This window comes from Corvus hawaiiensis, chromosome 10, assembly GCF_020740725.1.
Source record: "Corvus hawaiiensis isolate bCorHaw1 chromosome 10, bCorHaw1.pri.cur, whole genome shotgun sequence".
Lineage (NCBI taxonomy): Eukaryota > Metazoa > Chordata > Aves > Passeriformes > Corvidae > Corvus > Corvus hawaiiensis.
Genome location: NC_063222.1, coordinates 17758514 through 17781052, shown reverse-complemented (window position 1 = coordinate 17781052; position 22539 = coordinate 17758514). Strand labels below are relative to the sequence as shown.

General features: G+C 42.5%; 1 long non-coding RNA gene across 3 annotated transcripts in view; it reads left to right on the top strand.

The window, feature by feature from the left end:
• The window catches only part of LOC125331078, a 62343-nt gene extending 40254 nt beyond the window's left edge, over window positions 1-22089 (top strand). For all 3 annotated transcript variants that reach the window (XR_007205852.1, XR_007205853.1, XR_007205851.1), the window contains 3 exons: window positions 13796-13888; window positions 15015-15173; window positions 21321-22089. This is a non-coding gene — a long non-coding RNA (uncharacterized LOC125331078). The remainder of the gene's footprint in view (window positions 1-13795; window positions 13889-15014; window positions 15174-21320) is intronic.
• The last annotated feature ends 450 nt before the right edge of the window (window positions 22090-22539 follow it).

Here is a 22539-nt window from a genome sequence, read left to right as displayed (position 1 = left end):
CTGCCAGGATTTCAGATGTCTCTGAAGCTTTCTGAGCACCAGGCAGCAAACAGTTAAGGCAGCTGAGCCACAGGTCTCAGAACATTTTGCTAGGGAGCCAGGTGAGCAAAGAACAGATAAAGGCAGCACCTGCCTATGGGTTTGGAACAGCCTGGGGCCATGGATAGAATGTAAATACACTCTGAAAATCTTATTGTCTGACACTGTGCCAGCGTCTTCTGGGCTCTTGTCATGGAAAATATTTCAGCTGAGGTCATTCAGTCAGCAAAAAACCAGGATTTAATACCCTCTGAGGTGCCAACTTGCTTCTTTCTTTGTGTCGATAAATAAACAATGCAGGGTAGCATTTCATGTTGCCAGGATGATCTTTGTTTCATTAGGAAGGGCTTAAATGTTGTTGATTCTTTTTTTTTCTTTTTTTTCTTTCTCCTTCCTCCTCTTTAAATGCAAAGACTGTATGTTTCTGCTCCCTTTCTCTGTTTGCTCCTCCTGGCTCAAGCACACACCCAGCTTTTAGAGTTAGAACTAATGTCTGCTTCTTGTAAATCTCTGCTGGCTGCCCCAGGCTGTGTTTTTAATTCCTTTATTCTGCTTTGAGATGAGTAGGAGAAAGGTGCAGCTTTTTGAGATGATGGAAGTTGCCATTTCCCTTCTTCAGTCAATTAGGTGCTTTGGTTGTTTTCAGCTAATTCTCTAAAACTTTCCATTGATGATAGCGCTAAGGGGCTGGGGGGAGCTGAGGGATCTGGGAGGGAGAAGAGGGAGGGCTGGTAACTGGATTATCTACTGGTGGGATGACTGATTTGCTGCCTGTGCCTCTGGGACAGAGAAACAACCTGACTTCAGAGCTGTATTCAGAGCAGCTCAGCTTCTGGTCAGTCAGATTTATGGCTTTTAATTGCATTTGTGCTGTGCCTGTCCTTTCTCAAGAGTGACATGAGACGTGGTGATCCTGTCAGGGCATTCGGGGAAACCACTGCTTTTTCTTCCAAATCCTTGCAATGGGAAATTACTTCAAAGCTTGCATGGAGCTTCCCTTAATTGTGTGTCTTTGAGACATTTCCCCACATCCTTCAGCTCCAGACCCTTCCACCACTGCCCATTTTGGGTAAGTCATGGGTGTGCAGACACTGCTGGCTGAGGAGGAACCATCTGTCTAGAGGTGATCCCTACCTATTGAAAGCCTTCACTTCACGTATTTTTTGGCCAGTTGACCCTCCCTACCTCCTCTGGGCCTTGCTTACTGGCCTGCAATACCCAAGCCCCTTGTGGGTGGTGACTGCCTCATACAGATGTTGTAGAAAGCATGACAGTGCCCTGGCAAGTCCAGCAATGGTGGTCCCTTTCTTCCGCTGTGTTTCAGCAACAGCGTAAGAGCAAGGGATGGGCTTTGCCTTCTGAAACATCATCTCTTTCTGCTTTCAGGCAGGAAAGAATGAGATCAGTCTTTCCACATCAGCACTTTTCTTTATCTTGTTGTTTTCTGCCCTGAGTCTGTCAGGGTCTGTGGCTCACCTGGTAATGAGTCTGCAAACCTTGGGGCTGGGAATCGTCTCACCTGATTTTGGTTATCTAAAACTTAGACATAAAGTTTAAGATTGTCATCTAGACTCCCTGTTTGCTCAGTGAGGAGTGATAAACAGCCCATGCCATTCACCTTACCCACTCTAGACATCTGCCTTAGGTTGGGATGATTCACTCTTTGGAAGCTCCCGTGCACTCCACAAGCTGTCTGGGAGGCATAGGGGAACATTCAGATCTGGACCCCTAACTCTCACAGGGCTCTTCATCTGAGAAATCCAGCACCTGCTTCTTTTTACTGTTTACCATGGATATTGTCTGTGTGCAGGGTGGAATTACCCTGTCCCTGGCTTTAAGGGGAGTGACCTGTGCCCAAGTGACTGTTGAGATATCTTTGTGCTGATTTTGGTTTTGATGGAGATGGTGTTCTGCCTGTGGTGGCCCAGAGGAGCAAAGGAGGTTTTTAAAGTGAGGAGGTAATAAGTACTTTGTCAAATGTTGTCATTCTGCTATCATTTGTTTTCAATCAATCAAGTGGATTTTAAGGTTACCAGTTTCAGAGCTAATGAAAAAATATGGGGGCCTGCTTTCCATTACAACTGAAGATCTCAACTGCTTTATATTCACCCTTATGTTAATCTGTGATGTGATTGCTTATCCCTGTGTATATCTTTGAAGGGGAAAGACTGCAGGCATTCCCCACCCCACATGAGATACAGACCTTAAAATACAAAGGGGAACATAGAGCTTGGAGCCGAGCTAATCTTCTTGGGTTGCTGCTGGGAGCACAATGGTGGCAAATTGCTGTGGCAGTGGACCCTGCTCTTCAACCAAGGACAGGAACTAGGCTGACAGGACAATAATAGTGTGTTGGCTCAACTGGCAAACACACATCCCCTTTGGACAGACTCAAAATGTTACATTGAGAAGCAGTTAATACACCGTTGTGTAAGGTTCCTAATGGACTGGAGCCAGAATGCTCCATTAACCACACACACATAAAATATTCATTGAGCTTGGGTTTTGTTGCCAAGTTGGAGAAAGGGGGAGAAGCTTTGTGTATAGAGATAACACTGTCAGTATTGAGGGCTGAAGGAAGGAGTTGATGATGTGTTCCGAAATCTTTTATTCTTTTTAAGAAGAGAAGTACTTTTGATCCTTGGCAGGGGGCTAAGGGGTGCAAAGAGGATTAAATGCAATACCTGCCAGGTTTTACATTTCATGTTTAATTGACCAAGGGTTGAAGGTACCTCCTGCCTCTGTGCCAAAACCCCTGATCTGTTCTGTACCATGTGATTTCTGCAAATTAAACACAGGGTCAGTCTTTAGAAAATAAAAATATTGCAAAAACCACAGTTGTGTTCCCCAGAAGGCTGGCTTCTAAATAGAAGAAAACTTCCCTAAGCACAGGAAAGTGAAGACTGTGGTGATAGGAGGTATTAGCACCAAGATTTCTCTCTGGAAAGCACATGCTTGCCTGTTTTTGTGCTAGTTTTAGGTGTGTGGTAAAAGAAGCTTTGTTTTCTGGGTGCTGAATGTACAATGAACATTTAGAAGAGATTTGATTGGGAGAATTGGCTTGACTTGCTCTTGGTGCTTCAGTTAGGAGACAATGAGGCAAATCATAAAATCGTGTTTCAGACTGAATGAGTAAACATGTGTGCAAAAGATACTGTCCATGTGACCCCTCTCTATTTTGCCAGAAGGCAACTTTGTGTATCCACTTAAGCCAGACATGCTGGAAGAACCACAGTCCCGCTGAGGACGAAGAGGCAGGCTGTGGTGCTGTGTGGGATGGATAACTGGGAATATGAGGCCAGGAAGGGAGCATGTAGTGGTTTGCCTGTGCTCTGGAGGCATTGTATCTTGTGGTGTCTGGGCAGCCTTTGAGGGGGTATTGGAGAGGAGCTGATGACCTTCCTTGTGCACCATGTCTGGTCATGGTTGTGTGAGCAAGAAACACAAGGGAGAGGTCCAAGAGGCAAAACATAACATTTTGATAGGGGAGAATGGTAAAGAACAGGAGCTCCATTACAGCATTGAAGAAATACTTGTCCCACACAATGAGAGACCCCCATTGTGTGTCTAAGCAAGTGGTGTGGGAAGAAAGAGGAGAGATATCTTAGAAACAGGAGAGATGCTCAAAAATGGATGGGAGGGATGATGTCTTCTGAAATGGGGACAGCCAGGTTGGTGGCACTGGGAATGAAAACAAACACTGGGAGGGTCTTCAAAATTATTTGAGAAGAGATCCTGGAGAAGAACACACTCGTCCTGATGGCAAATTTCCTTCTGTGCCTTCATGGCAGGACAAAATAGACACCAGTAATGTTCAGATAATCCAAGAGTCTAAGCAAATCCCCAGTTAAATGAGGCACTCGCAGACTAAGACCGAAAAGTATCTGTGCTTTCCTAGAAATATTAAATGCATATAAGGTAAGGATGTGGGTGAATTGCACTGTTGTGGCCTCACAGAAATCTTACTGAATGAAGCTCATCAGTACCAACACTGCACTACCAGGATACTCATGATGTGGAAATAACAGGAATAGATTTTGCCATTGGAGGAGTGACTCACAGCTGGTTGGAAATCAGAGTCCAATAAGATAAATCAATTATCTGTATCATCATTTGCAACCCACTCTCTATGGATTGGATGTTGCCATGCCAAATCAAGAAAAACATTATAATAAACTTATCCTTTTAAACAGCTGACCATGGCAGTGAAAATATCTATGAAATACTTTAAAAAGATCAGAGGCAATGGACAGTATGCAAGAAAATAGACTGGAGAAGATTTATCCTACTTAGGATATAAAGGGCAAATTTTAATTTATATTTCTAAACAGACCAATAAAAGACAAAATTAATTTTTGGCTAAGACCTTGTTTAAATTATAGCTGTTGCACTGAAGAATGGCTTCACAATACTGACCAATTCATGGTCAGTTAAATTACTTTAGTAGGAATAGCAACACTAGGAAAAACCCAAAGACCATGACAGTTTTTATTTCAAAAACATTGTAATATTAAGAAATTTAATTTATTTTAATAACGTTAATGAGTGGAAAATTAACTAAGAGTGTAAGTACTGTACCTGTATAGTGGAGAAAACATACTTGTTCCCAAAATTCACCTAACCCCCCAAAAAGTTACTACAGTTAAACAATGGAGGAAGGGGACAATAAAATGGTGTCTTTAAAAAAGTGGAAATCACACCTAAACAAAGAAATCAGAGAGGAATATAATTTCTTACAAGATAAATGTAAACTTATTGCAACACAAACTAAAGTGGTCTGAGGAGTGACTCACAAAAACCATGGAAATCGTAACAAATTTCCTTCAAATACGACAGGAACTGACAGGTTCAGCAAATACTCAAGGTGTGAAAGGAGGTCAGCAAACCCACTGACAGCAGAGGCACTGCCTGCACAGCCAGCAGGAAAGTCCTTCAAGGTTTGAGCCCAGCAAATGGTATCTAATTGAATTGTTGGCAGAAGAGCTTTTAAAACAGACGTGAATGAAATGAACAATAGCGAATCACCAGGACAAACAATATTCACTCAAATGTTCTAAATTACTCTGGGGTGAAACTTCTGGGTTCAGTCAGCCTCAATCCTAGCAGAGGTAACTAATGCAACACCAGTCCTAAAAAGTGTTCCTGCAGGGATGAAAAAAACTGCAGGTGCCTCAAGTCTGGCTTCTCTACCAGGAAAAATGGAAAGGAAATTACAACAGATTTAGTGGCAGCATACGTAAATACGATATAGTGCGGGCGTGCTAACACGACCCTTGTAAACTAAAGGCATGCACTGCAAACCCTGGAGATCTTCAAAGGAGTGAATAAGCATCTGGAAAAGCATGTGACACCTAATATAGTGTGGTTGCGGTTTTGAATGGATTTTGAAAAGGTCTCAGCAAGGTATGAAGAAAAAGATACCTGTAACTAGCCAATTTTCACACTAGAAAATGTTCATGTTCCTTTTAGTGATCCTTTCGGGGTGAGGAGGGGAGGGCAGTTCTTGTAGAGTTTCTGGGGCAGGGGAAACTATGTTCTTCAACAGCCCTATCTGGAAAAAAGCATTAGTAGGGAGGGCAGGGAAGTCATTCATGCCAAAAAATCACTATCACAGTGAAAACTAAACTTTTTTTGGTCCTTTTCTCAAGGGTCTTGAGAGACTGGGCAATAGAATGGTAGACAAAAGTCAATGTTAATACACATAAATAACACAGGGGAAAATAATCCTGACCATTCATGCCTCTAGGTTGCTATGTTCTCTGTGGTTTCTGTACTCAGGAAATTGATTAATAAAGTCATGGTTGCTCATTTTCCTGAAATGTCAGATAAGTACTAGAAGTCCTATAAATGTCAAAGAGAGATTTTTGGAGTTTTTTTAATAATTGACAGCAAAATAAAAAACTTATGCCACTGCAGTACATAGAGGAGAGAGACAGAGATGTGGATCTTCCTGTAGTGCTCCTGCATTCTTGGCTGCTGCATGTAAGACTGTTCACTCAATTTCAGAAAAGATGTATTAGGAGTAGAAAGCATAGAAAAGAGCAGTAAGAATAGCTAGAAGTATGAAATCTCTCTCTTTTTTTTTATGGAGAAGTCTAAATAAAGTAATGCTTCTCAGCCTTGAAAATGGAAGAAGCATTTGACAGAGGATCATAAAATCATGAGTGATATGGAGGAGATGAATGGGAACAGACCATTCCTTTCTTCTTGCAACATAAGAGCTAAGGGTGCTAAAGAAACTAGATCGAGAGGGGCATTGAATAAATCGTGTACTTTTAAAATTATTTTATTGTGTAAGTGATGACAGATACTGGAAATAGCAAAATGAAATAACTTTAAGAGAGGATGAGTCAAAATTCTGTAGGATCCATTCACCAGAGACTTGCAAACACAAGGGCCTGTGTGGGCTTGGAGATTGCTTCTAGTCCCTAAATTGCCAAGGGCCAGAAGCTGGAGGACTGTGGCCATTCTGTGCATGGCCTGTGTTGTGTGTTTATTAAGTATCTGCTTTTGGACAGAGTTGATGGTAGACTGCTGGGCTAGATAAAGCTTGGCTTTACCTGCACCACCATGTTTGTATCCCTATTCTGCTAAGGTTGAACCTGCTTAACTCCAAAATTTGTTTCCTCCTTTGTGTTGTCCCGTAATTCACTTGGAAACACTCCTTTTCCTTTCTGTAGGTGTGTGTGAGCTTTTAGCCCAACTGCCAATACTCAGCTTTTCCTGCTTGATGTACAAGCTTCTGCATCCTGACCCTATGGATCCCTTTTTATATTTGGAGATCAGTAGTGTGCGTTTTCTTTTAAAAATCACAATATTTCAGCCAGATTCATGAAATCAGTTGATTTATAAGCCCTGAGTTAACAATGCGTGTAAACAGAGGACTAACTTTACTCATGTGCTTAAGTTCTGTGCATCTCAACCACATGCTTAAGTGCTTTGCCAGATAAAAATAGAGCATGATTTAATAGTAAGCCTGACTTTCCATTGTGCTATTTTAGTTTTATGCTGATTTAACTCCAGCTAACTCAGCCAGGATACAGGACTTGGTTTGGAGAAGACAGCTTTGGTCTGAAAACAAGTTATTCCAAACCCTAGAGCTGGAAGAAGTTCTCTAGGATCAAAGATTTACAAGAAGGGGTGTGAGGGCAGAGTGTTAGGCTGCTTCTTCTGGATTCATGATACGAGTTTGAGTTTCATGCTGGAATTGCACAACACCCAGATACAAGTGGGTGTCTGGCCATGCTGACTAAGTTAAAAGCATCCAGATGTGAATGTTTTGGCTATGGAAACTTTTGTGCTTTGAATGTGCTAGCCCAGTTTCCTTGGGAGAATATTTGGACTTCTCCCTCTGCTAAGATTTCTTTTTCAGCATCATTTAAAATGTTGAGCAATGTAGTCATTTGCCTATAATACAATATATGGATCGGCCCCTTGAAAGCTAATTACAGGCCATTTCAACTGGATTTGCCTAAAATATTAACAGGTATTAGGAGAGAAAAAGTACTGTTCCTGTTTTGAACTGAATTGAAAAATCAAGAAACCTCAACAGGGCTTGAGAGAGGAATAGCAGGATATTGTAAATATTGCGCTAGAAGGATAAGATGCTGCACCCACCCGGATTTGATAGCAGTACAAAGGCATGGAAATGAGTTGGGAGACCGGATTCTTTAATTTCTAATGTTGCAAGCTCTTAAATCAGAGAATCAGCAGCCTGATTTTGTTTGTACTACAGTCACCCAGCAGTTTGAAAAGGAGACATCAGACTCTTCCTAAAATAATCTAGATTTATACTGATTGCTTTCAGCTCTGTGTGAATAGCTGACCTATAATTTGAAATGCTACTGACTTGAAATTGTTGAGAACTCTTAGTTTTGAGTCACGTTATTGAATGTATTTCTTTGTTCTGAATTGATTATTTAATAGGGGAAAGGAGAAGGCATGAGAAGTCCCTTGAATCATTTGAAGGAAAGATTGGTCCTGCTCCACTGAAACCCTGGGTCTACAGATGTCCCCTAGGAGACCTTTAGTGAACATCAGACAAAGAATGGCAGTAGAATTTTCATTGCACTCTCTCAAGTAAGGGAAATGAGGAATCAGGACAGCTGGTGGAAACCTGTAAATATCTAAAGGATGATGTAGGGAACATAGAGTAATATTTGTAATGCTTTGCAAGTGGCTGGGGGTTTTAAATTTTTTGCCTCTAGCTCTAATGTAGCCTGCAAAGGTTACTGATATCTAAATTCTGTGTGTTCCTCTAGACGAAAAATATAAATGTGTTCTTATAGAAAAACTAGAGGAATTTCTATATCTCTGAGTTTCTTGAGTGACTTACCCCTCACATTTGTACTGAAGTCTTTCAGGACTGGTAAGATTAGTTTCCTTTTTTGGTTGGGTAAATGCAAACTAATATCAGATAGTGTAGGCAGCTGTGGATTGATATGAATGAAACATCAAAACTCATCAATATCTGCAGATATTTTCTTGACAGCAGTAGAAAATGTCAGGGCTGGAGCTGCAGGGTGCTGGAATGAATATTTTTTTGCCAGCACATATGGGAAGGGAAGAACAATTCCCTTGAGTCTAGAGGTAGGAAGAGTTACCTGCACGGAGATGTGTGGTAGCTTTATCTTTCCATCCCAGCAGAGGAATGCTGAAATAGCATCTTTCACTGTGGTGATAAAGCCAGACTAGTTTTGAAATGAGTGTCTGCTGTCTTCTGCAAATAAGATTGCAGCAGAGGGTTTCGTTGCTCCCCAGCCCCAATAAGAAATACAAATTCTTCTTAAAACACTTAGGAAAATATTATGAAAAAGCAGTGCAGGCTTTTTGGGCTGGTTTGAAATGGGTGTAGAGATACTATGACTAAAACAGAGGTGTAAGACTTGCCTTTAATGGGTACCTCATCTGGAGAAATTACATAAACTTCAGGGCTTATCTTGCAGTTCTGTGCACAGACAGGTGTGTGTGCTCTGTCTGAACATAGCAGAGACTAGCCTGGGTCACAGAAATTGAGCAAGTCATCTTCTCTGGGACCCCAAGTTGGGTTTTAGGAGTGTGGAGTTCCATTCCTCATTTTGTTATAAAGTTTTTCCGTGTCTTTCTGCCAGTTCTGCCAACTTATTGGCAGGTACTTTTTCATAGTACTACAGGCTAAAATATTTGTGCATCTGAAAATATATAGGGAGATGTGCTCTCCCACTCTTGCAGAGAAGCAGTGGAAGGATTCCTGAGTGCGGTTATGCCACCACTCTGATTTTGGGACTGGAATCTCAGCCGTAGAAAAATGTTCTCCTGGAAACAGCAAACTAAGAGTGGGTTGTCCCCTCCTGCTGCAGCATATCCCCAAGTCCTGGTGCAAGGAACTGCTTTTCATGTGGTCAGTTACATGTCCCAAAACATTTACATGCATATGCACATGTTCTCTCTGGTTTTTTTGCACTTGAGCATAAAACACAAATCCCTTTCAGGTGTGAAACCTCCATATCCCCACCTCTGGTTTGCTGTGTATCTCACTAGGAGCAATATGGGTGCACAGATAGTGGCTTCTTTCACAGTGTAGTTGTCCAGCTCCAATTCACTGTTCCTTTTCCCTTGTACTGAATTGCTTGCTAATGCCAGTATAACCTCTGCTTCCCTCCCTCTCTCATCCTCAATGTAAATTGACTTGCTGCAACCTGCTACTCTCCAGAAATTACAGAGCCTAGAAAGATAATTTGTTTCTGGTGCTGATATCATCTGTTTATTCTAATGCACCAGTCGGGCTGTGCTCGCCTGCACACGGGGAGAAAATGACCTTCAGTAGAATCACAAACTTAACTCTGGAACAGCGTCTCCCTCGGCAGCTGACTGCTGGGAATCTGAAGTTTTCAGGGAGGCAGCAGCCAAACCAGTGCAGAGCGGGGCTGCCCAGGGCGGCAGAAGATAACCTAGAGCTTTTCTGAGAGTAAGAAAATATTGGAATACTCACAGCAGATTTGTGGCCTGAAAAAATGCTGTGTCCCAGATCTCTTTTAGGATGCTTGGATTCCTTGTTTTCATAAGAGTGAAAACTGCTTCTGCTACTTTGCTCACTAATGCCCAATTAGAGTTCAATGCTAGTGCGTCAAGGAAGGTCTGATTAGGACATTCTCCCTTGGAAAATCAGATAAATAAGATAATAGAGTTTAAAGTAAATAATCCATAGGATTAATCCATCCAATCCATCAATTGGCTGACTGGTTGTGATAAAACTGATAATAGTGGCACAAAGAGACCCTGTTTTGTATCTTATGAATAAACAAAAGATGAATGTTTTCTCTGGATAATGGAATAATTTTCACTTCATTGGTACTCGGGAGAATATTAATCAGGTTTAAAGTTACATATGCAAATCTCACTGGGTTTTTCTAACTCCAAATCCTAGAGGTACAAAGCTGAAGAACTTCCTAGGTCTTTATTTTGATTTCTGATAAGAAACACTGAGGAAGTTCTAGAGGCTAAAGAAATCTAAATTTAGATCAATATTTTAAGTAGATTGCTATGATCATTAATAATTTAATATTCAAGGAAATTTAAGGATATGCAAGGAATACATAAGGAATAACATACTAAAGCAGTGTATCACTTGGAGACATCTGTTACTGTTTTTGGCAATTAACTTTGGTCAGCTTCAGTTGGATTAAAAAAAAAATAAGTCCCTCTGGTTGATTATTACACTAATGTTGATGGGAGAACCTCTTATATGCCTTAAACTTGCTCCCATACGTATTCTTTCATCAACTCAAGTGTTACAGTATCAAATAAGAAATAGCAGATGGAGTCCAACTGTTTCAGTTACAAATTTTAAAGTGGGATTTGTAAAGAGGTTTAAAGTGTAAATACATCAAATAATTGTGTTCCTAGTGGGATCCATTTGTTGCACTGAATTGCTTAATGGTGTGGCAGTGACTGTGAGAAGGGGTGAACTCCACTCTGCTGGTGTTAGCAGGTGATACAAGGGCCAGATTAGCATGGTTTGGATCCCTTGGTAGAATGGAAGTAGCAAATAATTTTTCTTTTCAGGATCCTACAGGTAAAGGAAATTAAAAATCTGAGATCTATGTACCAGATGGAATAGACCGGGCTGAGAAACAGGAATCTGGAAAATGATTGAGGGCTTGAATGCATAATTGGCTGAGTGTCATCTCTCACTCTAGTGCTGTGGCCAAAGGGTCTAAAGCAATCTTTGGATCCTTTCTAATGCCTGCGTGATATTCCCTGTCTCTGTACTCAGGGATTGCTTTACTGCTGTGTTTGGCATTGGTGCAACTACTTTGGGAACACTCCATCCAGCTGTGGTGCCCACAATTAAAGAAGGATGTTGAAAACCTGGCAATCTTTCAGAGAGGAGCCACAAAAATGACTGGGGGATTGGCAAACGCCTTACAGTGCAGTCCATCTCCTTAGTTTACCAAACAACAAGTCAAGAGAAGTCTGGTTTTCAGGCATGCTATATAAGGAAGACAAATTCAGAAACAGAAGCTCCTTTGGGCAATAGTACTATAAGAATTAATAGTCAGAAGTTGGATGAGTTCATACTGCATATAAGTCTTCAACTTTAACAGCGGAAACCGTTCTTGGAGCAAAAGTCAGAACTATGATTTATTTGCATCATTTGCAGTAGAGATTGGATGCTTTTCCCATCAGTTACACTCAGGTTCATGCAGGATATTCATTCAGAGCAGCCTTGTTGCTGGCATCCTTTCAGGAGTCAAACCTAGCTGACCACAGCTGCCCTCTGGCTCTGTTAGCTTATAGATCAGGATTTTCCTTCCAAACTGTTTGTGATCTAGAGACACAAAATCCTTCAAGATGCTAATTCTGCTGTCTGATCTTAAGCTCCATTCTTCAGTTTCATTGTAGGATTGGATAGAATGCGAATTTCTGGAAGAATTTGTACGTGAGATTTTGTTTGACCATATGAAAAGCTGAGGGACTAATGTTCATTTTAAAACCATCTATCTGTGTTTACAATTCTCATATCAGCACACAGCCTTTGGCAGGGGACAGGGCAGGAGGTTTTGAATGAACAGTTAAAGTCAGGCTCCTTTCCTCAAAGCCTTGAAGTCATGGTCTGGCAGAAGGATCCACCAACATTTGTGAAATGGACAAGGGAGAGCAGAGAAGAGAAGAACCATCTCTCTGGTGCCAGGTCATACCCCTGATGCTCCCTGTAACAAAGCCTGACCTTGCAGTTTTGACTACCAGTCAGTCTCTGTGGTACCCTGTTGCCTTGGCTGTTACCCTGCCTTCCTCTCTGAGGAGAGAATTCCTCTTGGGCAGCAAAAAAGGCACATTGGCAATGGCACAGCAAGAAATTCTGCCTTTCTGCTGCCTACACTGTACATGCCCTGTGAGAATGAAGCCTGCCTGAAATCTTCCCCTGAAATCTTAAAAACAGAAATGGGCATGGCACATCTCAGTGTTCATTGAATTGGGATTGAATCCTAATATTCTTTGGTCAAACCTCAAGTTTGGAGGATGTCTGGGCCTTGAATTTGGGTTCTTGACATTTTAGAAATAGTACTTCTCTAGAACCACTCAAAACTCTCCAAATGAAACCAGATCTGTGGTTTTCCCCACTTCCCTACTGGGCTGCTTTGATTTCTGAGCCCTGGGTTTACCAAACAGAGGCCACTTTTCTTCCTCCTACAGAAAAGTATTGTCACCAGGATGATGTGAAGCAAGGAAATTTTGCTGAAGCCTTGATCTGAAATATTTTATTTCAACGGAGGTTTTTTGCTTACTTTCATGTCTGTATATAGCTTTCTCCAGAAGTTCTTTTGTAAGACTCAGACTCTGCTATGATTGAAGTTGATTCTGTACTCTCAGTTTTCCCACTTTGATTGGACAAACTTCCTTTTTTTTATCCCTACCCAGACTGTGGAGACAGCCCAGCACAAGGACCCACAGTTGGTTGTGGTCCTGCACCAGGCTCTCCATGCTGACACCTACACAGGGCCCTTGGGTTTTTTTGGGCATCAGAACAGGTGTGGTTATTCAATTGCTCATGCAAAGCTGGGCTTTTAAAATCCCACCCCCCAAGAACTCTAAGAGACACTTCTGTTTCATTTTTTCTCTTTAAAGCTCTTTATCAATGTGGTAGATAGAGATGTAGTTCCCTGTTTCATCTGAAGGCATTTGATATCATGACTGTAAAGTGATATAAATATTTTCATTATCAGCAGTTGATAGGCATTCAAGGTAGGTTGTGGGATGATTACATTTGATACCTTTGTGGAGCAATGGTAGTAATATCATGAATAATATCTTTTAAAATACATTCTGTTTTATAAAGAAGTGGCTTTGGTTTGGATCAGTTGGAAACCTCTGGAACAATTTATTAATAAAACTAGAAAGAAATTGCTCCTTCTTTAATATACTTTCAATATTGGGTCTCCTTAGTCAAGAAAAGATTGCTGTCGAAATTAACTTTGTGAAGATCTAGTCAAAGCAAAAATAACACTGAAATAGTGTTGATTCTTACAAGATAAACATTCTTTCTGGAGCTGTTCTCGAAGGACATTTCACCTGGAACAATAAGATTAGGTGAGAAGGAATAAAAAAAAAATAGTTTCCTAGATGTTGCAAGGTCTGATTTTTTTGTAAAATAAATACATTGTATAATTAGATTGATGAAAGCCCTGTTTCTATAAGGGTCAGGATAAAGTGATAAATTAACTTGTGATTTCCACACTTTCAAAACTCAATACCTTTCATACTTGTATTTCTCTAGGTTTCCAGAAAAACAGATGAATTGACTCTGTGTGTTCTCCGGGATAATGTGTATCAGAAACCCTATATTCTCCCTCAAAAGATGCCCTGCATGGTAAATATTACGTCTTCACCCAAACTCTCTTTGCATGTCAGCTTTCTAGCTCCAAGCTGTTCCATTTGTCTGCAGAGAGCAAAGGGTGAATCACTGTCTTAATTAAGGTCAGTGTGTGATACCTTTGCTATTCTTCCAGTTATTCGCAGCTGGTGAATAAAGAGTTAAAAATAGGACATAGACTGTCCTCTTCTGTGGTCTTTACTGCTAGCCCAGAATGTTTATAGAACCTTTCTCAGTGATAGTGTCTTTTGATTAATATTCACAGTTCTATCCAGAATTTTCTTTAAAAGCCTAAGTTGAATGCAGCCCACAAGATCAATTGAATTGTGTTTGCCAGTACATCATTAGCAAGTCAGGCCATCGGTCACACTGGAATTTTTTTCAACCTAACTCTGAGTTGATTGATCTTCATAGTTTTAGTGCCCCTTGATAGGTTTATTTTTGTGTAAAGCACATCAGTAGAAATATCTCAAATCATATCCATTTCTGAAGCTCCAGCTAGAACAGTAGTTGAAAGTCAAGGTCAGGATCTTAAAAGGGGGGGGAGAGACGAAAGAGGGAAGCGGGTTTTACATCAGTGCAGTGTTTTCTCTCAATAACTTGTATGAGCTTCATTGTAGGCCCCAAGGGAAAGAATTTTCTGCTTGGGCTACAGAAGGGAGTGTTGAAGTGTTGGGAGAGGCAGGATGAGAAAGCAGCTATGTTGTTCTTAGAAAAGCTCCATTGGCAAACTAGCACAATAATTTTGCAAAAGGAAAAAAGTCCTCCCTGAGAAGGAGAATTTTGCTGACAAGGTGTTAAGAGATGAAATATCTGCTTTTATTTCTTTCTGTTCTCTAAAGGGATTTAGAATTTTGCTGTGTAGCTCTTTCATCCCAAACTAACTTTCAAAGTAAATCCAGTTCCCAGTTCCTCTGCCAACACACTTTTTAAAGGTGCAACAGAGCTCTGTTTTCAGAACTTCATCTTCTTTGAAATTTGTTGAATTTGTTGGGTTTTTTCTGGCCTAAAGTGAGCACGAGTGCTTTGTGTTCTGTAAAAATAGTGGTAACATGGTTGACTCCTGCAGGAGTCAACCATGGCCAGATGTTTCTAACATTAGGTTGTATGTGATTTCCTCCAGGATTAGAACAGAGATCAAACAAAGGCTCCTTAATGCTGCTTGGAGGCTGATCTCTGGCCTCATCCCTCTGTTCCAGTGCCACAGTTGGTGGGCAGTGCTGGGGACCACTTACTCTCCCTTCTAGTGCTCCAGCTGGATCACTGGCACCAGGTCTTTAAGGTATGTTACGGCAATGATAAAAAACAGCGTTATAAGATTGCTGTAGTGCTTGGATTCAGCTTGTTGGTCTGGCCTTTCAGTAGGTTTGTAATGGCACCAGAAAATGGTTTTGACCCCTATTCCTCCTGGATTGTCTGTTACTATTCAGAGTCTCTCCTGCAGGTGGGAGTATCTCTTTCAAAGAGTGGGTGGAAAGACTGAAGGAGAAGGGTGCTCTGTGTGTTCAACTTGTATCAGCATTGAAGCATGTGTAGCTGTTCCCCCATCAAGGCACGCTAAGTAGGGACACCTCACAAGGTGATGTAAGGGCTGGATTTTATGACCTGAATGCAAAACCTGTATTAGTTTCAACCTGCTTCTGGTAACATGTGTCTAATGCTAAATTATCTCTTTCATGTGGTTTTTGTATTATACGCTAACCTCAGATTGCTTTCATGTGTTCAACTTTCACGAGTTCAAGAGTTTTGCAGGAAGAGCAGTGAAATGTGTTTTTGTCAATCTCTTTAGTTTTTGGGCCAAGCTGGGTTTCCAGTGGGCAATTGGAACAGCACTGACTGCCTGGAGGAGCAGGAGTCAGCAGCCTGTGTGGTGCAGGCATGTGTGAGTGCATGTGCATGGAAGTGACTACAGAGGATGCTGCTTGGGAAGAACTGTAATGGTGCAGGTCAAAGGCTAGAACAACCCAGTGACAAGCACAACATGTTGGATTGGGAAGTAACACTACAGAGTCCACATTGTCTTAAGCATCTGTGTTCCTAGAGATGTAGATGTGAGTGTGTAAATGATAGCCCTCTCAATGTTTCCTGCTGAGAAATGCTGTGCCACAGTAGGGGGCTGGACTGATGGCTCTAGGGCTGCTGGGCTCACTTCTTGCTGACCTTCTAAGCCTGAATCTGATTTTTAAACTAGAACTAGTTTTAGATACCTTGGGAAATACTTAAGATGAGTGGCTTCCCCAGCTGGTTATTGAGACAGGGTTAGTACCAGCATGGCAATAGTCACGGGGACTTCGTGCTTGTCATGTTTTCATGTGGATTTCCTGCCTTTAAAGCCAAGTATCCACAGCCCCTAAATCTACCTGGGCCCACAGTGGCCTTCCAGAGACTAGCCATGGAAAGGATGAAGCGAGCAGCCCCAGGGGGTTGTCCTAATGCCCATGGGGAGGCAGGAGCAGGGAGCAGGGCAGTGCAGGGGTTACAGCCAGGCTGGGGGAAGGAGCGGAGGCGTGCCAGCATGCCAGGGATGCTTCTTCCAGACTGCCCCTGGCCAAGGGCTGTCACTGTGATGGATGCCACAGTGTGGGCTGGCAGACAACATCTTCCTTAGGAGCTGTCTCTTTTCTTCTGCACAAAAAAGCCCCAAACCTCCCCACTTGCAGCACCTGCTTTGCTCCTCCGTGCTGCAAATCCTCCCTGGAGGAAGAGGTGGGACAGCTCCTTCTGTCTTTTCCTGAGTGGGATAATCTCAGCATGAGTCACTTGCAGCAGGATGTGGACCCTGTTTCTTTGGAAACTGCACCCAGCTAGCAGCTGCACAGCTCAGCACGTCCGTGACACAGCTTCTGGAACAGGGCAGGGCACCTTCCAGACTGAAGCACCCAAGGGCAAGGCTTGAGCATGCTCTAATTTTGTGAATGGCTCTTGCCTGAGAGCAGGATGTAATGACCAGAAAAGGGTGGGGATACTGTAGATCCATTTCCCTCATTCTTGGTGTCCAGTTAGTACCCTCAAACTGTTCACTCCTGAGCCTACAGGGAAAGCCACAGGAGCAGTGAGCTCTCTATTACAGATACTGGCTGTAACACAAAGGGAGATATTGGTTCATTGATCACTTCATGGTCTTGGTTCATATCTCATTCGGGTTTCTTGGTGGCTGAGGTGTATTCCTGAAATGTTCGTTTGAGTCCCAGCCTTTTTGCTGTGGGAATCTGCCTTGCTCCTGCCTGAGTCGTCTTCTTTTTTTCCTCATTTTAAACGTATCTCAGGAGATAATCAAATATCTCCTAGACCAACACCTTCCTTTCCTCACAGAAAGGTCTACCCTCCCTTTGAGTCATTGGAAAACACTACCCCAAAGCCATTTGCTTGGGCTGAGTGACACGCTGGGCAGTTAATGAACCAGCACAGCTGTGTCCAAGCATCCCAGCAATGAATACGGGCTAAAATAGAAGCCACAAGCGGGAAACATGCAAACCCTTCCTGTGCCAGAGACGAAATCCAGGGAATGCTGGGCCGGATTGCTGGCTTTTCACGCCTCTCACTAAATAAATCCCAGTCTGCAGTCCACCCGTCTGCTCTGTCCGAGTTGGTGGCTCCTTAAAAGTTTTATGGAGGCATTTCCATAGAGGCATCTTCCAGTAACAACAGAAACCCTCACATAACACCTTTAAGGTAGACACATGTAATTAGGCTGGTTTTCGGGAAGCTGGTTTGTTGCAGGCAAATGACCCGTTGCAGAGTTTAAATTACCAGGTTGCCCAGTTTTTAACCTCACAAAGATTTTGTTACAGTTAATCCTTTCCTGATGGTCCCTGCACCCTGTTCCAAGTAACTTCCATGGTACACCTTAAGTCTATTTAAAAGAAAGGGTGGAGTACTTGTCTCACTTATTCCAGCAAGGAAACAAATCTAGGCCAGTCAAAAGATTTCAACTAATATTGGATGATACTCAAAATATGAAGATCTTTGGGTTGTTTAATGAACCAAATGTGGTGAGTGGAAGAAAGTTGTCTAGCTTTTAATCAAGGTTTTTGCAACGCTGGATGCAGAAGTGGAAGCAGTAGTTACTGTGTAGCCAGTTCTCATAATTTTATTCTGAATTTTGCACTGTGATGCTTTTATTAAAAAAAAAATAAATCTGTTTACATCTAAGAAATTTAATTCCCATAAAAAACAACCAACCAACCACCAAACTCCCCAAACAACCCAAAATGTGTTTCTAGCCCTTACACTTACGTAGAATATGACCCATGTACATCCCAAAGTAAAATAAAAGTACCTCACCGAATCTTACCGTTTCTGAGTCAAGCCCTGTACACTCATATTCCATTTTGCATTTAACTTTTTGTGGTGTTGGCATTTCTGCAGTTATAAGTCAAGGGCTGCCCTGAAGCAGTGATTTGATCTCCCTTGCCTGAGCTTGCCCCACAAAAGCCTATCGGTAATAAATATTATCCCAAGTGACTGTGGTGTAAGTAATGGCATTCCTTGCCCAAAGATCACCCCCGAAAAATCACTCTCTGTTCATGTTTGGAAAGAACTGTTGGAGAGAAAGGTGCAAATGACTCTTGCCTCTGCTCGTAATGTCAGATACAGTTCACCTGGACACCAAGAACAAAATAGACCCAGCAGAACACAAGCAGTCTCTAGTTCCTGATGTCTGCCCCTGTTTTTCTGGTGATGCCCATGTCTGAGGCTGTGCTCAAACCACCCTCGCCTTCCTTTTCTATAAGGAAGAGCTCTTCTGGTGTGGCAGCCCAGGCCAGCTGTACATAGATGTGCACCTTCCCAGCAGCAGCAAGGCCAGGCTCACTCTAAACAAGGACTGATGCCTTGGGCCTGAGCTTGGCCAGCAGACACCGATATAGAAAGATGTGAAGGACATCAGACCCTGCATTTAAGGCCTCTGTGGCTTGAATCCCCTCTTTTTCACCAGCACCATGGCTCCAGCATTGCCCTGGAGAGGCTTCCACACAGTACTGTGGGATAAGCCCAGGCACTCCCTCCTGCACTGCCCACGGGAGGTGAGTGTCACTGGTGATCCTATGAGGAAAGAATGAGTCTCCTTTTTTAGTACTCCTTTCTTCTTCCTTCTTTTGTTTGCAAATAGAAGCAGTAGAGGGTGGGAGGATGTGGAAATATGCTTCATCTGTATTTTTAATTGAGCACTTTGCCTTTTAGGCTTTGCTGTAAAATATGATAGATTTCTTCAATAATAATTGCACTGGGGAAAAAAAGCTTCATCTGAGTTGCATAAGACTTGCTTTATCCAGGCATGTGGTTTTATAAGAGCTTAAATGTGATTATCTAGGAAAGACCACAAGCTTTTGTTTAGTGATAAGGAGGGTCAAAAAAAATTAAAGGAAACACAAGCCATAAACCCCTGTCTGAAGGCTGTTTTGTTCCACCACAGTACACTAGTGATTCTCCCTGGAATCAGCATGTGGTTCCCTTATCTTGTGGTGGGGAGATAGAAAGTCCCTGGGGAAAGCAGCAAACTGCCTGAGTCTTTGAGTCAAGGAATGGAAAACACAGAGTGTGATTCTCGGAGTCCCTGTCCCTAATCCATCCTTAAATATTCCCATAGTTCTGTGCAGTTTGAATTCCCTTAATTACGTGATGGATTTACAGTTCAACATTTCAGATATAATTACCTCTTATTATCAAAAACAAAGGAGACACGTGCTAGTCTGAAAGAGTAAAGACATAGCCCCATGGAGAGGGATTAGTTCATCTTGTCTTTTCCTCTCACACATGCACGTGCAGATATTTCTGCACAAGTCCCTCTATATCTACTTGTGAGTGTGTTCATTGCTCCTTGGCTTCCAGGGCTGCCCTTTCTTCATGCCTCTGGGAAGTGGTTGAAAAGTCCTTTGATTGATTAAGTTCATGGTCATCATCATAGGCTTGGGTACCAACAGGGTCCAGCTATTTGAACTTTGATATATATGGCAAGACTAAATGGAGCTGTTGAACAGTGCTTCCCAAGGTTTGGACAACTGGAAACCTACTGGGCATCAGACAAGAGCACTGTGGCACTCAGTGAAATCACTGTACCTGGTTCATAGAAAGTAAAATTCTTCACATGAATGTTGGCTGTGTGAGGCACTAAATCTCATTTGTTAAATCATCTCTTTGGAGTTCTTTTTGCATTTAAAACAGGCAATGTGTCTGCAGGATCTTCCATACCTTGCTTATTCTCTCACTGGAAATATCTTGAGTTACTATTGGGACCTGGCTGTTGAAGGAATTGACTGCAAATGGAAGGAGGGCTGGACTCCAGTGTTCTGTTTGCATTTAGACATTTTTATGAAAACTATTCACTTACCACTATCCAGTCAAACTGTTTGAGTCCACACCCAAAAATAAACATGATAACTGATACCCTTTGCTACCTGCCTTTGCTAGGTGGACATCATTAAGATTGGACCACAAGTAGTGAAAATTAATTTAAAAAAAAATTAAAAGATGCCTTTTAAGGTAAGTAGTGCTGGTACAACCGAGGGATACTGAAACAAAGGGCAGTGAGGTGTGTATGTGGACACACAATTTTGGAGAATGACACTGAAGAATTAGCTCCATTACAGCAGGGTGGTGCCATTTCTCATATCAGTCTCCTTCATCTCTCTGTGCCCTGTGCCAGGAATAAAAGGTTGTGATGATCAGTGAAACAGAAACAGCTACCTGATGGTCCTGTTGTGTACACACTGGGGGTGTCCCCTTGGAGACCATAGGCAGCAAGGGCTGCATTCCTGTTTTCACCCAGATGCTGGGAGTTGCTTGGAGAAGCCCGTCCATCAGGCAGGTTAATTGGGGGCTTCATCAGCACTGGCCCTCCTTGTTGTGTGGCTTCTTGCTGCCCCTGCAGAGCTCCCAGAGGGGAACAACTCGGTTACCAAATCACCCCAGGAGAAGAGGAGAGTTGGGCTTTGGGCACTGTTTTTTTGCTTGCAGCCACATGTGGCTGTGCAAGTCATCCAGGAGTGAGGCCACTAAATCCTCGTGGGGGTATAGGCTTCTTCTGCCTGTTTGCAGCCCTCTGCCCTGCTTACCAAGGTGGTGTCAGAGGGCTGCCTTGGCACAGCCTGTGGTCCTCCAACGGGGATTAATCCCACTGAATGTGGACATGGCAACGCCTACACCTGAACTGTCTAGACACCCCTTCTAACAAGCAAAAAGCAAGAGGTGTGTCTAGGGGCTGAGTCACTTTAACCTGACATCCCACACAAGCCTGGCTAATCTTCCCTAAAAATATGCCAGTTTTTTTCCAGCAGCTGTGACACAAGCCCAGAGTGCTCATGTTGGATGGAGATCCTGGGCTGTAAGGCAAGCTGAATCCCTCTCTCTGTCTTTGTGTTGGCCATGGCCATGTAAAGCATCAACAGATGAGAAAGCTGATTTGTTCTGTACTTGTCTTTGTGTCTTCCAGGTCTTCTGCTTCTTCTGGGGTTGAGAAAGGAACATCCAGCTATCAAGTCAGTGCTCCATCTTGAATTTTTATATATCCCTCTTCATCTTATAATGAACTGTACACCTGGAAGTGTGCCTCAGTGTGGTCAGTGCAACCAGCTGGGCACAGTGCTGAGCAAAGATTGTATCTCCTCTCTCTAGGAAGTCAGAGCTACCATCAGTTACACACAAAGTCCCCAAATATCTTGGTATCTCCTTTGCCCAAGCATGAGACCATGATATCACCTACTATGCTGGGGGTAAGTTGGGTCCCTCAGCAAAGAAAAGCCTACTTCACCAGGCTTCAAAAAAGAGGGGAGATTTTAAGTGGCTTTTAACTGTGTGGCTGGGGGCCTGCTAGCTGCTCTCCAGTTCTGGGCTGCTTCCAGATCCTGGTGACAGGCACGGCATTCAGCAGGAGCTCTAACAGCCAGTCCATCAGAGCAGCAGTATATAAATCAGAGGATGGAGGCAAGAAACCATTGGGGTCAGAAGCTGGCTTTAGGAGTATGTTTTCACCCATCTGAAATCTGTCCACTGTCTGAGATGTTAAGCCATTTTCTGAGCTTCTCATCATTGTGTTGTGCTGTTTCTTTCCGTCCAGTTTGTATAAAGAACAAGCCTTTGGGGTAGAACTTTTCTGCCTTTGACACTCCCAATCCATTCTTGCAAGTTTATGTTTGTTGCTGTTGTTGAGTAACCTGTAATAAATAATGTTTTGGTCAAGACTCTTAAAATGGATACGTGAACCTCAAAGCATCTCTGAGTCGTCTGTACCATGAGGGCCATTGCTCCTGATTTAGGATTAGGTGAGGCACTGACATCCTAGGGCATTTTAGAGTGAGACCAGACAACCAAAAATTTGTGCTGTATTGTATTTAGGGAGATGTAGCATCCCTACAAGGAATCCTGCACACCTGGATGTAGACAAAGGAACAAAGTCCTGAACAGTCTAAAAGAAAATACCTCCTCCATCCAAGAAATGTGGGTTAGACAGGAGATTTTTGCCTTGTGCTTCCTGCTTCAGTTTAGAGTTGATCAAGCAACTTCCTTCTAGAGACAAAGTGTTTCTGTAAGTGGCAGAAGAAAAATATTGCAGAGAAAAAACCTTAGGCCTTGAATTCCAAAAATACTGTCTCCTTTCAAATTAAGATTTATAGGCAGGAAGACAATCTCTCTTACAGAGTTTTTCCTGTCAC